Source organism: Sciurus vulgaris (genome assembly GCF_902686455.1).
Source record: "Sciurus vulgaris genome assembly, chromosome: 9".
Lineage (NCBI taxonomy): Eukaryota > Metazoa > Chordata > Mammalia > Rodentia > Sciuridae > Sciurus > Sciurus vulgaris.
The window spans coordinates 95,854,802-95,874,490 of NC_136469.1; the positions used below are offsets into that span (position 1 = coordinate 95,854,802).

At 32.4% G+C, this 19,689-nt stretch overlaps 1 pseudogene across 1 annotated transcript; it reads right to left on the minus strand.

The window, feature by feature from the left end:
- Positions 1-471: 471 nt before the first annotated feature.
- On the minus strand, positions 472-1,437 carry LOC306669418 (dnaJ homolog subfamily C member 21-like; annotated as a pseudogene). Its single transcript has one exon. The product of its transcript is annotated as a dnaJ homolog subfamily C member 21-like (transcript).
- Positions 1,438-19,689: the final 18,252 nt, after the last annotated feature.

Consider the following 19,689-nt stretch of genomic DNA (forward strand, 5'->3'; position numbering starts at 1 on the left):
ATTTGCCTAGCATGCAGAAAGCCTGAGTTCCATTTGCCAGTACCAAAAAGAAAAAGAAAAAAAAAAAAATAATAATAGCTTTTCCACATTTAAATTAAACAAATATCTATTTAAAGTATATTATGCCCTGAACTCTTTTAGGCATACAATAGTGATACAATACATTTATTTATTTTTTATATGTTAAAATAATTTAATTATCTCAGAACATCTCTTTCCATGTGAGAAATCAAGGTACACTCTTTACAATATCTATCTGTTTTGAGACATTTGAGTCAATTCAGATGGCAAAAGTACAATTCAATCACTAGTGAAATGTTTAAAAATTATTTATTAAACAAAAACAGTCTTTAAAAGATAAACAAAATAATTTTCCACAATGCAATAAACACTCTTTAGATGATTTCAGTTCAGTTTTGGTTTCAAAATCTAGAGACAGTTAAAAAAAACAAAAAGTGTGTTGCAGAATTGCTATCTGTTTTCACGTTCCTCTTTCTTGCTTTGACTACTTGTTACACTGGTTAAAGATGAAGATGGAGGTGCTTTTGCATGACCCATAGCTTTTAGATGATCAAAAACTTTATTCTGGGATAGAAATTCACTATGGCAGGTTGTCCAGCTGGTAAGAACATCCCTCAATATTTGTGGTTCAGCAGGTACTTTGATTGATCTTTTTCACATCTTTGGTTTTCTTTCCTTTGGGTTTATGAACACTTTTAGCTTCACTTTTTGCATCATCACAAGGTTCAATGGTCTCTGTGACACTAGCATTATCTTGGGGACTGTCCTCCAATTCTTTGGCACTGTCTTGATTTAAGTTGATATTTTTCCGGATCAACCTTTTTTTCTTCTCCAGGTCCATTTTCATTGAAATTGTCATCGTAATTCTGTTCTTATTTCTGTTTCTTTTTCTTCTGTATTTTTTTGGAAAGCTTTTATTTTGGTGTATCTTCCATTTCTTCCTCATAATTGACATTCATCTGTATAAGATCCTGAAAAGTTTTCTTCCTCTTCCTCCAATTGTTGTTTTAACAAGGTAACCATTTCTCGATGTTTCTTTGACTTTTCATGGTTCTTCATTGTCTTTGCTGTCTTGAAAGATTTGTCACATACTGGGCAGTAAAGGTCATCATAAAGCTCAGCATCCTCAACCTCATCACTATCTTTACCATCTTGTCCAGCTTTAAGCTCATGCTGCTCCATTTCATTGTGATCTAATCCATCTCCAAACTCGTTTTCGAATGGTGCTTCTGTCTCCTAGAGTTCCTTCTCCAGATCAACCATGGTCTTTCAGTTCTGTCCTCTGTACTGTTCTGCCAGTTTTGCCTGCTTTATTTCTGTTGTCACCTTCTCTGCATTCTGTTATTCTGCAAGCTTCCCATGTGCCTGAACTCATTTATCTCTTTTCCAGATGAAAGTTACCAGCTGCCAAACAAGTTCATTCTTCTCTTTCCTTGCTTTGTCTCGAATTTTTTTGTTTTCTTTTTCCATGACTCATTTTTTCCCAGTGGTCTGAAACTTGCTCGGTATCATATTTCTTCCTTTCATGCAAAATTCTTTTGAGTGCATAGAAAGGGTGGACTACCATATCATAGTCACTCTGGGAGTCTCCAAAAGTTGGGAAATCCTCAACATCCTCCTCTAACACAGATTCCAGTTTTTCCTTTGCAATTATTTCAAAACCACTATGATACACCGTGTAAAAGCCCTTTTCATCGTCTTCATAACCAGAATGACAGGTAGCAGTGAACTCTTGAAGCAAATATAGGTTGTCATCCTGATATTATCCATCAAGGTCTCTTTTATGTAAGGCCTCTCTATGATTATCCTACAATGCTCTTTCCTGAGGATCATCAACACATCATATGCTGCTTGGATTAATTTAAATTGTTCAGGTGCTTCTGCGACATTATTCAGATTTTTTGTCTGGGTCCCCTTTCAGGGCCAGCTTCTAATAAGCCTTCTTGAGCTCCTCCTCGCTGGCAATGCGCCGCACCCTCACAGTGGCACTGCATGGCAGGGCCCAGCAGTGTATGGTGGCCCAGGTCACCTGGGCCAGGCTCAGGGCCCTGGCCCTGGTCCAAGAGGCAGCAGCGGCACAGGTTGTCCTCTCCTCTGGCAGGAGCCCGGTGTCCGCTGACACAATACATTTAAAGATAAAAATATTCTCGAGGAGTTTTATTGGGGAGGGGCAAGTAAAATAAGAAACAAAGAAAAATTAGGCATTAAATAATAAATCTTTTAGTCATATAAGGTGACATGTCAAAAACTAAAGTGTTAAAAAATAATTTTAAAGTGGGAAAAGAGTCAAAGAAAATGGAATTGGGAATTCAATTTCTACCTTGTTTTTTATTTTTGTTTTTATTTTGCTATTCAGTTTTGCACAAATTACCCTAACATAGTCAGGTCTCCATATCTATATTTTAAAAGTGGTAGTAAGTTACCAGATCATTTATTTGTTTTGCAGATCACATGAGTTGTATATAAAGCCTCTAACAAAATGATAAGTACATAATAATGCTCAATATTAGGCTACGTTCATAATGTTGCTAGTATTATATATACTTAATATTAAATATTTGGAGTTTAATCAGGGAGAGAATGATGTTAACCACAAATACTGATATCACTAATAAAATCAATAATAGCAACAACTATTGACCATATGTGTTCTATATTCTCTAGAGAATTGAAAACAGTTGTGATAACATTTATGAAAAAACAATTGTCATTTTTAATTATCACCATTTTGTGAAATTTACTTTCAACAGTAAAATAATAAAAATGTGAATATTATTATATAAATTTCAATTTTACCCTGCTTGCTGCCAAATATAGCTCCTTAACTCTAGTCTGGAGTGTGTGTGTTTGGATATAAAATGACTCCTGAAAAACTCATATGTTAGGCAATGAAGGAACGTTCACAGGTGACATTATTTGATCATGAAAGCTGTAAACTCATCAGAGGATTAATCCATTTGATTAATAATTTGAATGGACTACTGGGTGGTAATTGCAGACAGGTGGGGTATGGTGAAGGAAGTAGGACAGTAGCAGCATGCCCTTGGTAACTATATTTGGTCCCTGGCTCCTCACACTATCTCCCCCAACTCTGTCTCTGCTTCCCATCTGCCATGAGCTGAGTGGTTTTCTTCCTCCATGTTTTTCCATCATGATATTCTGCCTCATCAGGTCAAAAGCTAACCAAGGACTTAAACCTCAGAAATCAGGAAACTAAAATAAACCTTTTTTTTCTTTTATTAGTTGTTGTCAGGTATTTTGGTTACACAAGAAAAAGTTTCATCTGAAAATTGAAAATGCTGATTCATCCCCATAGATATCTGCTAGGCTTGCCCTTCCTGCCTATTCCACCTAGGTATTTTCTATCAGAGTTAAAGGGAGCTCCACTCTTCTGGTTTCTCAGGCTCAAAAGATGGCATCGATCATCTTTGCCTCCTCTATTTTTCTCATTCTCTATAGACAATCTATGACCAAATCTTATTTATTCTATTATGCACTTGCATCTATATAACAGATTCTCACTATTACCAATGTTATAATCATTTTACAAGCTGCCATTATCTGTCTTATGGATTATTGCAATAGGCTTCTGACTGCTGTCCCCTACCTATCTTAACAAAACCGTTGGAACAGTCCTTTCAAAACTCAAGTCAGATCAAGGCCCTCTTCAAATAAAAATACTCCTTTGGCAACTCATTTTTCCTCAAATTAAAAATCTGTCCAGTTATATCCCATTTCCTCTATGACATCATTTTCTCTTTCTCTATCCATACTTCATGCTGATTCAGCCAAACAAACCTTATTTTTGAACCAAAGAGACACATGGCTTCAAACTCTTGCTCCAAGATTTCCACTCACCCTACATTCTCCATTCTTTCCAGTATGTTTCATGTTACCTTTTCAGTAGAATCTACAATGGCCATGCTATCTAACATTGCAACCTCTGTCTTTTTCATTGCTTCTTATGCACATTTCTATTTTATTCTTCTACAAAATATTGTTCAGTCAGCTTTTCATCACTGTAACCAAAAATAGCCTCACAAGAACAACTTGTCATTTGGAATATCTAAATTAACATTATATTTTAAGAAACTTATCTTAAGGGATCCTTCACCCTTACACAGACAAAAATCAACATTTTTACATAGATTATTACATTTTATGTAAAATTTTTCTAATAAATTATAAAAGTTTCTTTTGCCAGTATATTCATATGAGCAGCACTACTCCCAGAAAACGAGGATGATTTTAAAAAGTCTTTGAAACTGTGATAGCTAAGTGATCACATGAGGCACACAGGAAGTCTAAAAAGCATATCGGGCTCCATTATGTATTGGCAGACATGGCCTTCTGACTCTTAGTGGCAACACAGCCTCTGCATACTGTGTTGTGACAAGGTGCTGTCAGAACCCTGGGTTTTGAAATGTTCCCCCTGAAACATTCCTCCATGACTCCATTTGTTAAATGTGCATGTTGGTGGAAGTGATTAAAGGAGACCAGGCAAGCTTTGCAGACCAAAATCTAAGCACCTCACCCATCCTTCATAAAATCACCTTAGAAGTGTTTCACAGGTAAGTAAACATTTAAGAAACATGGTAGCCTAGAGTTCTAAATTCACTTTCTTGTTTTACATTCTGATGCTACTAATTCATGGAAATCACAAGACCAGGCAAATTAGAAAAATGATGCAAATTTGTTCACTCATGAGTTTGTCTGCATGTGGGACAGAGAAAGAACATGAGTTTGAAACTGAGACCTAGAAAAACACTGAGAAAAGGGAGTGGAATATAAATAATCTCTATATCAAAGTAGTATGAAATGATCGTAGACTGTTATTAATAGTTAATTGGTGTAATATCTACCTCTAAATGTTTTTAAGTATTTCACAAGAAAACAAAAGCTTAGAGTTATGCCTTCATAATCATGTGATTTATTCTGTGTCAAATCTTAAAGTCAGTAATTTAACAAGTAAGCACACAAAACATACTACAAATGCTGAAGTGTACAAATCGTTTCCCTTAGATGAAATGTATATCAAATATATCAGATGCTGTCTCTTGAAATGTGACTCTGTTTATTCAAGCACTAAGACCAATTTGATAATGTAATTATGTAGAAAATCTACTTGCTTTATCAGACTTTCAACATGTCAAGATAAGAATAACTGAATAAACAGATGATGCATATTATTAAGTATTCTCAATACCCAAGACATCTATATTTTTTATTAATCTTACTTGTTCCTCAAACTACATTAGGAATGATATTGTCTAGTTTCAATATTGATGGCTTATAGAGATTTTTAAAAATAACTTAGTGGAAGTGAAGAGCTTCAGAATTTATCATGTTTTCCTTTTTGTAAAGTAATCAAATAGATAAAATAACATTGTTGTAAGGAGAGCAGAATGTTACTAAATATATCTACAGAACTAGCTCTACATAAATATTTTAAAGATAAATTAACAGCTTCATTATTCCTTCTGCAACTTTCAGATTTCAGTTCAACCAGACAGTGAAGGGGGAGAAAAAAAAAGATGTACTAAGAGATATTTTATTACATACATCATTTATACTTACACAAAATGAAGTCGAGTTCTGTTTTACCAAGAATTATGAACTACCTCATGCCATTTTCTTGTTCAAATGTATTCTACTGCATTTATAAAACTTCTTGAATATTTTTCACTTCTCTAATTCTGCTCACACATTTCTTAAAAGCATTGGACTTATATTTATTTGTCTATATAGATATCTCCATTTCAACATGGCTTTTCTGTAAACATCTGTATTTAACAAGAAAAAGTGTAAGAATTAAAATTTTCCTTACAATTAAGTCCTGTTCTTATGAATTCTTTTATAATTTCTATATAACCTGTGCCAGATATGTTGAGTATGTGTTATTTTGTTTTAAAATTACAGTTAACAATTGTGGAATCTCACTTTACAACCATTTTCCTATTACAGCTTTTAATAAATGATTCATATATGTGGTATTACTATTGTAATGATACACTAATATTAAGAAAAAGAGGGTAAGGGATTTTTATTTCATATTCACTGTAATTCATATAATATTTCTGTCACCATTTTTTAGTGGTGAATTCAAGTCTAAAGAAAGTAACTGTGTTCTCTAAAGAAGGGAATTATTTTCTCAGGCATTTGGTTTAAAAGCAGAATTTGTAGTTTTGAGATTTCACAAACTGCACATAATTTGAACAGCCAGTAGTACCACTCAAAATTAGAAATATATCATTCAGGACTATGTTATCAAAGTGATGGAAATCCAATTCAAAGCATCTTAGGCAGTAAAAGGAATTTATCTAAAGAATGGTGGTTTAACTTACCGATCTACAAATAAGGCTTGAGTCTTGAAAGTCACTGCAATTGTTTTTTTTAACTGGAACCAAATGAACAATTTAATCCCTAAAAAAGTGAAGCTCAGACTCTGAGAGTGATCATATTTCTCATGAAAATGAGGAAGCAGGTTTAGGAAAATTCCCTCAGTGTCTTTGACCCAATATTCTCCTTGTGTTCCTAATTATTCTCCTGGCCACTTTTCTAAGCCACCCAGTGACCTCATTCCTTCAATGTAGATATCAAAAGTTGAGTGTTATTAACTTTTAATAATTTCTATTTTATTTTTCATACTTTTCCTAGGAGAGACCGTTATCCACATGGCTTCAATTATTAGCAAAACTCAGACGCATCATATATTTCCTTCTCCCTTCCCATGGTATTTCCCAAGCCTCCATACTCATTTACAGAAGACCTAAAGAAATTTTAACTTAGAATTTTCTAACTTTGTGATGGTATGAAAGTGATATGTGCTCAGTATGAAACATAACTTGAAATTTTGAGTCTTGTCCATTTCCTGGGCTAACGATTCACAGCTTGGTACTCTTTCATGATGCTGGACAGCTCCTGGTCAGTCACAGGATGGATAAGTGATACTGTACAGTGTATGGTATGCAATGAATTACATTTTGTCATATTCAACACTTTATTATAAAATAGGTTTTGTGTTAGATGATGTCACTCAATTGAAGGCTAATGTAACTATGTTAAGCCTGTTTAAAATAGACTAGGTTGAATATATTAAATGCATCTTTTACTTAATGGTATTTTTTACATTAATGAGGGATTTATCAGAATATAATCCCATGGCGTGGAGCATCTGTACTTATTTGACACTGTGAATGGTTCAAATCAAAGCCAATTCAATGGCAATATATTATGTTTAGAAAAGGCATCAAAACCACAGTGATGCAATAGCCAGACTGTGGAACCAACCTAGATGCCCTTCAATTGATGAGTGGATAAAGAAACTGTGGTATATATATACTATGGAATATTACTCAGCCATAAAGAATGATAAAATTATGACATTTGCAGGCAAATGGATGAAATTGGAGAATACCATGCTAAGTGAGATAAGCCAATCTCAAAAAGCCAAAGGACGAATGATATCGCTAATAAGTGGAGGTTGACACATAATGGGGGGGAGGGAAGGGTTAGAGTTAGGGTTAGGGAGGGGGGCAAGTATGGAGGAAGGAACTACTGTATAGAGGGTAAAGAGGGGTGGGAGGGGTGGGGGGAAGGGGAAAAAATAACAGAATGGATCAAACAACATTGCTCTATGTAAATTTATGATTACACAAATGGTATGCCTTTACGCCATGTACAAACAGAGAAACAACATGTATCCCATTTGTTTACAATAAAAAAAAATGAACTTTCAAAAAAAAAATAATAAAAATATCTTTATTTAATTAAAAAAAAAAAAAAAAAAAAAAAAACCACAGTGATGGCGATCCCCTGACTGGGTCAGATTGCTATCGTCAGAGGCACTAAGCACCACTCCCTTCACAGGGACTCACTGCAGTTGAAATGATGCTATTTTTCTTAGTATTTCATTATTGTTGGTGCCAATTCACTAGAATACAAGTTACATGAAAGCAGTGAACATGTTTATCGTTTTATCTGCAGCTCCTAGAAAAGTGCTTAGCAATGTTTTGTTAACAGTTATTGAATTAAAAACTAAAAGTAAGATGAATGTCTACATTCAACTGTAAGAAAAATGGCAAATAAGATTTTTTTCACAGAAATATATTTCTTTTAAGAGAAATTAGTCACTAATGGTGTTATCTAATACATTCATATGCACTGGATAAGTTACACATAATCTTAGAAAATAATAATCAGAATTTAAAGAGTCAAAGTATTCTCATTCTTACCAGGAACAGTGTACTGTACTTGTCAGAATATTTTCCATGCTTTTCCTATAATTTTATCAATCTTATTGAGCTCTGATTTATATATGGTAAAATTTCTGTATTGTAGATGCATACATTTAAACTTTGAAGAGACTCAAAAGAATCTTATAAGTACCATGACAATCAAAATACATTTTTATTTTCTTAGAAGTTCCCTCTTTGCCCTTTACGGTCAGTCTTCACCCACCTCCTTTTCCCCAACACACTCACCAAGCAACCACAAATCTGATTTCTGTCACAACAGTATCATTGCCTCTTCTTAACATAGAATATGGAATCATTTTTTGACTCATTTTTACTCTTATGTTACATGTCTTCAGTTTTGTTCATGTTATAGCAGATTTCATTTTGCTAATTTTTAGTGCTGAGTAGTAGTTCAGGGTGTGCATCTCCTTCAGCATGTCTTTTCAGTTACCTAATGATGAATGTTTCCATTATTTCAGGTTTGTTTCAACATCTTAGTAATAAATTTGACATGAACAATCTTGCACAAGCATTTTTTGTGAATTTACACATTCATTGTTCTTCAGTGAGTAGCAGGTAATAAACTGGCCAACAGCTTGAGTTTTCCAAAGTAATTGTACCATTTTACCCTGCTGTAGGTAATGTTTAACAGCAGTTGTATAACACCTCATCCATACTAATATTGAAAACTGAGAGCTTTTATTATTTAGTCATTTATGGACTCTGAAATAGTGTTTAGGTTGGTTTCTTTTTTATTCTTTTGGCATTTCCTGATGACTGATATTGAATATCATAATATATGCTTGATATTTAGTGTATCACCTTTGATGAAGTTCTGTCCAATCATTTATTCATATTTTATTTAGTGTTGTTTTTATTGGTTTATAGAAATTGTTTATGTATGCTAGGTACACTCCATCAGACATGTATTATGAATCATTTTACTCATTTTCAATTTTCTTGATGATGTGTCATAAAATAGAATTACTTTATTTCAATGAATTTCTAGTCATCATTTTTCTTTTATGGTGAGTGCTTTGTTCTATCTAAGGAATCATTTCTTACCTTTAAGTCAAAAGTATTTTCTCATTTGCTTCCTTTTGGAAGTTTGACAGGTTTAGCTTTTATGCTTAGATGCATGGCACATAAATTAAACATCTCAAATTAATTTTGTTGAGAGCTGTGAGGTAGTAGTTATCAAGGTTTATTTGTTTCTTAGTTGGTTGATTCTCTCTAGGTGGATATGCCACTACTCCTGCAATTTTTTTTTCCATAAATACATAATTTCACCTGGATGTGATGTCACTTGCCTGTTTACAGCAAGTCAGGATGCTGAGGCAGGAAGATGGAAAGTTCGAAGCCAGCCTCAGCAGCTTATTGAAACCCTCTCCAGGTAACTTATTGAAACCCTGTCTCAAAATAAAAACTAAAAAGGGCTGTGGATGTGGCTCAGTGGTTAAGCAACCCTGGGCTCAATGTCTGGTCTAAAAAATTAAAATAAAATAAAATAAAATAAAATCATAATCTCATTATCACTTAGGTACCTTTGTTTTAAATCAACTGAAAAATTACATGCACACACAAACACCTATCAGCACTGGCATTGCTGACACTGCTAACCTTCTTGGCCTTGACTACTTCTTCAGCCAGGGGCCTATGAGTCTGCATTTCCAACAGCCTCTATCATACTTCACCTAAAGGCTGCCAGCCCTGGCATCTCCTGGGAAGAAACATAATGAGAAAAGAAGGAAGAACAAAGGACATATAAATATTTTTTAAATTGAGAGGGTAGGAGGAAAAAGAAACAGAAATTCCGTATTCATTGTTTATTTACTTTTTTCTATCAATTACCGAGACAGTGGTGTTTAAATCGCCTCTTATTTGAACTTGCCCTTTCTCCTTCAGTTTTGTCTATTGATGTTTTGCAAACATTGGCATTTTAATGTAAGAGACAAACACTACTAAAACTGTCAGAAGTTTATTTTTATTTTAACGAAATGTCAATTTCTGCCTCTGATAAAACACTCCTTGCATTGAAGTCTATTCCAACTGATAACAGTATATATTCCTCAGCTTTCTAATATTCTTTACATGACAGTTCTTTTTCCTACCATTCCTTTACATTCAACTTATCTCAGTTTAATGCATTTTCCATTAATTTTTACCTTAATTTTTTTCTTCTATTAGATTGTAGCCTTTGTTCTTTATTTTATTTGACTCAGTTAATTCTGCTTAGACTGAATAATTTAATGCTACATATATTACACAACCATATAATTCCATTTCCAGTCTTTCCTTTTTTTCCAGTGTAGTCATGTATTTTATTTCTACAAACCTTGTGAACACAATGATACATTGTATAATTTTTGATAATAGTCATTTCTCTCTTACAAAAATTAAGGAAAAAAGTGAAGATTGCTTTGTGCTTTCTTTAAAAATATTTATTTTTGTTATGGAAATTTTCAGAAAAAAATGAAAATAATTATGCCATTAATATTAGTACACCAATTCAAAATTGTTTTCATTGTTCTTAACATTTTTCCATTTGTGCTATTTTTGAGATAGATGGATGTATGTTGAACCTTTTGAGATTAAGGAAATTCATTCTCTTTCTTTTAAAGAAATGCACATATACAGACACAATATTATCTAAAAACTCTTAAAATGGACAATTTGAACCTTATTTAATCACATTTTATGCTAACACACCAAGTAATTTGACTCAAATTTCTTTTTTTAAATCTATACTATGTGAACATAAAACACATTGTTAAAGACATTTCCAGTAAAAAATAAAATAAATAAGAATTAAATAAAAATTACTCTCTATGCTGGAGTCTATCTGCTGATTCTCTCACTAATGAAAAGCTGTTCCTTTCCTTGAACTGACATTGAGTTATCTGTATATTCACTCATTTCTAAGTTCATTTTTCAAGGTCTTAAAGGACTATATCTAATTTCCTTTACATGGCATACACTTTCAAATACTTGAAACATTTGTTATTTCTCTTTGAAATAAAGTATCTTCATTTTTTTGCCAATTATGCACACAAACATATTACAGTTTACACTTTGTTCTATTTATTTTCCAAATTATATTTAAATTCTTATAAATGAATTCCCCAAACCAATTTCAATAATCTAATCACATGATGTGATAATTACACTCCTGTGTTCTGGAAGTAATAATTACTTCTGTTTGGTTGGGAACATCTCCTCTATGAAGATGAATAGCAAAAAATGAATCTAGATATTACATTGAGGTAAGCTCCTAGAGGGGCTTTCATTTTTTTCCAAGTTATTCATATTTTATTTTGCATCTAATAAAAAATTAATTATGCTTTGAACAGGATTTCCTTTTGATTAAAGCCATACTTTGTAATAATTACTTTGTCAGTAGCATTCAACTTGAATTGGAAAGTTTAGAGAAGGTACTTTAAAAATGCTGAATGAAAAGAGCTGGCAGAAGTTCAATGAAGAGGCTCATATAATTGTATTAATGAAAAACAATATAGTTCTGAACTACACTGATGACGATGGTAATATAAATAACATACAAATGATGAATGTATCAAACGAAGACATGTACTAGAACTGTTTCATTTTGGCATTCAATAACCAGTTGATCATTTCGCATAAATACTTTGGGTCAAACACAGCATAATCAAAAAACAAATTACAAAAATTTGAAATTAAATAAATTTTTTAAAATAAAGGTAATATTGATCAAACTTTATCACTTCCTAGTTATTTTACTAATTTCACCATTTTCTATGATTTTAAAGTTATTAATGTCCACTGTGTCTGTATTGTCCAAATTTCAGGTAACAGTTCCACATAATGGTTTGCTACTTACTATATATCTCTTTCCAAAACGGATGACTTGAAATCAGCTGTGATGGGCATATTCACACCACAGAATTTGGCATGTGCTATAAATCAGGATTTTTTGAGCTTTGTTTGCCTTCCAGGCTACTTACTTGTTGTTTAGCAGCACCACTTCTATCAATAGGATTCTACTGATCTATTCTAATACAATTGAGTAATAGCTTAACTCTTTAATCAAAACCAATTTTTCACAGTTTCTCAACCTCATTTAATATTAAAGCTTAGTTCTTTTTTTTTTAATCAAGAAAGAAGAAAAGATAATTTTTATACCAACTGTCAGGAATTTCTGAATTGAAAGATAAGTGGAGGAGAAGTCAGGAATATGAAGTAAGAGTATGCAGTAGTAGCAATTTGGATTATAGAATGCACCACTGAAAGCACCCAAGTATTCAGGAATGAAGTAAGGATGTATTAATTGCCCTATATTCAGTTTTAAAGATTCACAGTAAATAAATAAAAAGCAGGGACAAATATGAGGCACTGAGTAATAGAAATATAATATTGAAGTCAATATGTTACATTCTAGGAACTCACAAATACTTTTGAGTGTTACTTTGTTTAGTTATTTATCTTCACCCAAAGATTCTCTATGTAGATTCTGTAAAACAAATTTCAAGCCAAACTTTTTTTTTTATGCTCAATTTTAAAATCCAAACTTCCTTCAGGTAATTGCATCATGTTTATCTATCAGCATTTCCCTTCAATTTTTATTATTAAAATTTAAGTCAGTTTGCATGATTAAACTATCAAATATAGCTACTAGATGCTTCAAATTACACAGAATTATAAGGAAAAAAAATAAAAATTCTCCAAACTCTGTTTTTCCATCTCCCAGAAATCTAACAGACATATGTGCTATTTTACTTATAATCTATCTATCAGTCTACATGTTATCTGTATGTATGTATGCATGCATGCATCTATCTCCTTCAGCAGACACTGAATTGAGCAGGGTGGAAAGCCACTATTTATATCCATTTCTTCCTTTTAGGTGAATTGTACACTTGGGAAAATAGAAACATATATAGCAAAAATTTAATTTTTCCAAACCATCATTTTCTGGATACAGAAGGGGTCAAGGGGATGAGTAACATGGTATAATTCTGGTCATTTCTATAAACCAGTATTTTTTTTTTATTTAAAATCTGGTAGAGTCAGGTATTGATGTCTTTTTCTTTTCTTCTTGCCTTACATGTGAACTTGCAAATACAGAGTCCATTTTGAAATCAGAAGGAAAAGTTATCATGAACAAAAAGATAAAATTAAATGTTATATAATAGCAAAATCACACTTAAGCGAACTCTTTAAACACTATGATAATATATAAATCATTTAAATGATAATGTTTATTGACACAGAAATGACTATAGTATATTGAAACATTTAAATGGTATAAAAATATTCACAAATATGGTAGTCTTTTGCAAATGTGTGGAAGGAAAAGAGGAAAGTATGAATATCTGGTTATTCCTTGGCAGTGGCCTAAACAAAGTGAAGCAGTCTACTCTGGGTGCAGTCAATATTGGGATTGCTGTCCTTAATTTAAGAACTGTAATAAAACCAACCAAAAGCTGATAAGCGATTTATTGCTCACATGTTCCAGCTTGGTTTTCTCTTTGCAGAATATCACTGAGAACAGAACACTTAATAAATAATAAGAAAATAATAAGGAGAAATATTTCATTTATAATTAATTAATTCACCAATATTTTCTGTTTTGTCAAACTACTCAAAATGTAATGGTTTACAGCAATTTGGTATTTATTTCAAGTTTCATGTGTCAGAAATCAAGGAAGGTCTCAGAACATTATCTCAGTGCCACAATATTTGGGGCATCCACTGAGATAATCTGTGTAACCAGTGTAAATTGTTGGAGCTGGTAGAGCTCCCTCCTTTCTTTCCCCTTCTCTCATTTCCTTTCCTTTTTCCATCCTCTCCTCTCCTCTCCCCTCCTCTCTTCTCCTTTTCTCTCTTATGATCTCTCTACATGGCTACTTTGGCTTTCAGACAATCTGGACACAAAGTGGTCACACTTCTTAAATGAAAAAATGGAAACTTCCAACCCTCCTAAATACTGGGTGTCAAATTGCCAAGCTGCACTTCTGCTGTGCTCAAAGGCTAGTCACAGGAAGGGGGTATTGTCCACATCTTTCAAAGGAAGGGATGTCAGAGAATTCATGCCTGCCTTTAACCTGTCACAATGTTTATGTATGTGTGTTTATATATGTGTGAGTTTATATATCTTTCAATTTAAAAAAAATTATAGCTTTAGCAAAAAAAAAAAAAAAAAAAAAAACTGCCACTAAAAACGATGAACCAATATAAATAAATTATCAGATTTATGGAGAAATGTAGTAAGGGAAGAAGGGAAATATATTGGCTAATTTAACTGAAATACTGTTTTCAAGCAATACCATACAGTGTTCAAACCATATGATCAATTCTCTTTCTTGCTCTTATTCTTTCTTACACCTGCTCAAATAACCATGGAATTACTCAGACAGACTTAGAGTAGCCTCAAGACAAGAACTGTGCCAATACTGTATCTTGCAAAACAAGGTGTCAATCAGCCAAACAAGACATACACATCATTGGGTTGAAGACATAAGGCCATGTAATTTAATTGCCAGCTCATTAGGTGGCAGAGAAATATTTCTTAAGAGTATGCATTACACATTAGTTATTACAAAAATTTGTGTCCATTAACTGTAAAGTACAGAAATACAGAGAAAGATATTATAATTTAGTTATCAATAATTTAGGACAATTTTCACCATGTACATTTGTTCCTCTTCTAATTATTTGGGCTCTGAATTAATACCTGTTATTATGTAAAATTATAGTGTATTTCAAGCACAAAAAATGTTTGAAATATTTATTGTACTTTAAGTGACTATTAATAATTATGGCTTTAACATATGTTGGGAAAATATCTCATGATTTTATGAGAGTAATTATTTCTTAAATGTCATTATAGCTTGTTGAATATGCACAATAATCATAAAAGCAGAGTACAAGGCATCTATCTCTCTGAGTATTGGTTTAGGAAGACTAAAATAACTACTGATTTTTCTCTATCTCAAACTTGAAATAATCTGTCCCTGGAAAGTCAAAATCAGTGTCTGTCAATGGTTACGCATCAGCACTCAACATCAAGCGCATGAGAGATGAAAGGTGAAAGGGTATTTTCTGATAAACATTTGCTAGGATAGGAATAATTCCCAATACCTCACCTAAATGAATAACTAAATGATCCATGGTTAGATCAAGTTCATGAGCTCAGTTCAATCCAAAATTTTGTTACATATACTGTTTTACACATCAAGGAATCTGTATTCTATATTTCCAGAAATACCTTCTAAATGAAGGAAGATTAGGAAATAATACATGATGTGACAAACTGTGTCCCCACAGTCCCTAAACATAGGACATAAACTTCTCTTTTAAGAATTTGAAAATTTAGGAGTGAGAGAAGAATGGAGGAACTTTAGATTATGTAGAAGGAAATGGGGGGATATGAAAAATGGTGGAATGAGACAGACATCATTACCCTATGTACATGTATGATTACACGAATGGTATGAATCTACATCATGTACAACCATAGAAACGAAATGTTGTACCCCATTTGTGTACAATGAATCAAAATGCAGTCTGTAAAAATAAATAAATAAATAAATAAATAAAAGAATTTGCCAATTTATATCAAATTCAAATTCAAGAAGAGCAAATATCAAAATGTAAGTTTTTGTTGTTTGCTGATGGATCATAACTTGAGCACGATACTCAGAATATCACTGGAAAGAGGAAGACTGAATTACCAGTATGAACCAGAGAGATAAAAGTAGTTATAAAAATGGAATATAAAATCATGAGAAAGTTGGAACATGTAATACATGCTTTATTCTAATGAAGATAATCTTTGTCACTTAAATTAATGCATTCAAAGTGTAATATCAGTGTCCAGGGCTTTCTAGTTTTTGAAAGAAGTACAGCAGGAGGTTACAGAATGATTGGCATTTCACACATATGCTGCAAAGCCAAAAGCAAATTAATCTTCAACAAAATAATTTTTGTATGTGTTGTATTGATGTAAGTGGCTGGATACTCAAGATTTTATTTGAAGGGAAGAGTTCATAGTTATAAATATATACTTACAATGAAGTTAGACCATGAATCTCTTCAAATATTAATATGGATTTAGTTATAAATGTCATGCCATTATAAATATTATATGCATTATAATGCATGTGTCCAGATGAGGATTTTAAAAGGAATAATTTATAATATATTTTAATTTCATATTATTACAAAAGAGATTTCTTAAGCCAACAAATATAATGTCAATAATGTTTTAATAAAAAATACATGATTGCTTGTACTTCTCTATTTATAGCATCTTTATTTAGAAATCTGTGGCTCAATAATTTATACTGCTTGTTCTAATACAAGATTTTTTTTCAGAAATATGTTGTAATGACTATCATACTTGAAAAATATATCTGGGCAGATGTATAGATCTAAAAGAAAAAGGTCATCAATATTATGGCTTATGCTGATCAGCATATTTAATTTAAATACCTATTTGTCCACAGCATTATTAAAATGCTAATACATATTTTAAAACAAATAGAAAAATTTTGAGATAACAGATTTGTTTAGACCTCTTCTGAATCTCTTCATTTACAAAATTTTTAATGAGATAAGAACACGATGTTTCCAATGGTACTTTGCACTGCATTGAGATTTTAGAAGTAACTTACTAACCTCATTATGACAATAAAATTGCATCATAACTGATGTAAATTCCAAACATACCTGTTTCTAAAATGACCACAGCCCAAGCTGTGTTCTAAAGGGTTAATATTTTCACTCACTGTAAAAAGGTCATATTTCTATATACACACAAAACTTTTATGTTTATTCTCAATTTTATCACATCTCATCGATAGGTTATTACTGACAGTCAGTTGTCTCTAATTGGATGTCAAGAAATTCAGAGTACTGTGTTTTGTAAAACAAAAGTAGCAATTTGCCTTTATGGTGGACAACTCTTTTAAGGACCACTTGGAGGTAACTAATAAAATGTTGGGTTCTACAGTTTTTCATGACAATAACATCTCAATAAAAATATGATAAAATTTTACAATTTAAATGCCTTTTATTATAATACTGAACACATTCAAAATATAGTTTATGCAGTTGAAATAAGTTGAAAGTTTGTACAATAGTGAGAGTAAGAGTGACAAACTCTTCCAATGCAAAGCACTTATGAAGTGAGAATCCCAATGACAAGCCATGTATTAACCTCTCAACCTTAATGCTCTCATAATTTAGATAAAAATTTGAATACACACTCTACTCTTTCTTCCTGTGTTTCTTTAGAATGCACTGTAAACATCAAGAGGTAGGCATCTGCCTTCCTTGTGTAAACAACCTACCTGCATTCTGCCAACAGCACAGAACTATATGATCTCTGTTACACTCCGATCTACAAAATACAAGAAAAAGAGCAGATCTCATTAAACAAGTACTCAAAAAGCTTTATGTACTCCTTCTTAGCTAAATATAATGTGCACATGACTTAATATGACAATCGTGGCACACTATTTTCATGCCTAAAACTACCTTTTACGAGACCTTCCCTAGAAAACTGAGCTGTATGCCAGGAACATACAGGGAGATAACTTTTTACTAGATGTCACTGATGTTTTCTTATCTAGGGGCTTGTATTATTTCATTACATTTTGCCTCTTTCTTACCACCGTCATGGCCTCTCTAGATCCTTCCTTCCAATGCTCTTAATCCATGACCCTTTCTCATTTTTATTCCCTTGCACTGGAAGTATTTGTGAATCTGATCATGTGTGTACCCTGTTCCATTTTATAGGACATGGGAATCTGCCCTTTATCTCCCTCCATGCTAATAGAAAGAATCATGACTTGCTCATGTTTATATTATTTTATTTTTTAATTATTTTTTTTTATTTTTTACAGAATGCATTTTGATTCACTGCACACAAATGGGGTACATTGTTTCATTGCTATGGTTATACATGGTGTCGATTCATACCATTCATGTAATCATATATGTATATAGGGTAATGATGTCTGTCTCATTCCACCATTTTTCATACCCCACCTCCCTCTCATTTTCTTCTATATATTCTCAAGTTCCTCCATTCTTCTCTCACTCACCATCCCCCCACCTCCATTATATATCATCATCCAGTTATCAGGGAAAACATTCGGCCTTGGGTTTTTTGGGATTAGCTTATTTCACTTAGCATGATATTCTCCAATTCCATCCATTTACCTGCAAATGCCATAATTTTATTCTTCTTTATGGCTGAATAATATTCCATTGTGTATATACACCACATTTTTTTTATCCATTCATCTGTCAAAGGGCATCTAGGTTGGTTCCACAATCTAGCTATTGTGAATTGAGCTGCTATAAACATTGATGTGGCTATGTTACTGTAGTAATGCTAATTTTAAGTTCTTTGGGTACAAACCAAGGAGTGGGATTACTGGGTCAAAAGGTGGGTCCATTACAAGTTTTCTGAGGAATCCCCACACTGCTTTCCAGAGTGGCTGCACCAATTTGCAACACCACCAGCAATGTAAAAGTGTGCCTTTTTCCCCACATCCACACCAACATCTATTATTGTTTGTGTTCTTGATAATAGCCATTCTAATTGTAGTAAGATGAAATCTTAAACATACTTGGATATATTGTAGGATTGAAAGACTGGCTGAATTTAAATTTTGATCATTAATTATAATCTTTTCTCCCTAATAAAAAAAGTTAGTTCCCTAATAGCCCTAGATGTGTAATAAGTAATAATTACTGATAAATTTCCTAGTTTTCTGCCAGTCCAATCTCAGGAAAAATATTAATTGTTTAACTTATGTACATTTTTATAGTTTGTTTTGTTTATATTAATAATTATTCTTATATTACATTAGTATAATAATTAGCATTTTTAAAACATCTAACAGTTTTTAAAACTATGACTATAATTATTTTCCTAGATAAGTTACACTTAACAAAATGAACCATGTTTTTATAATTTGAAACACAAAGGAAAGGAATTTATAAAACCCCTTAATTACAAAAGGAAATGCCCCAGTATTTACACATACAATGAGAGAAACTTTCTGCACTATAAATAATCACTCACTATGCATTAACAAGTTCAGTTCACAATTTTCCTAGTTATTCAAGCAGGTAAAATAAATAAACCCTGAACTTGACATTCCAGAGACCTTACAAAACTCTGGAAGATAATGATGTACTTTTAAAGCCATTTAATAAGCATTCAGCCACATTTCTTATTTGAAATAAGCTTTTCCAATTAAACTAGAGAAGTGAAAATGGTTTATGCATCTATTTGGTGTGATAAACCCATATGTCAGAGTTACAGCATACAATTCCAGCTAATACAAAGAAATAAAGACTAGCTTAAGGGCTTTTTTTTCCCCTGATATATAATTTTATGATTATAATAAATATTTCTTTATTAAAATCTTGTGTTGTT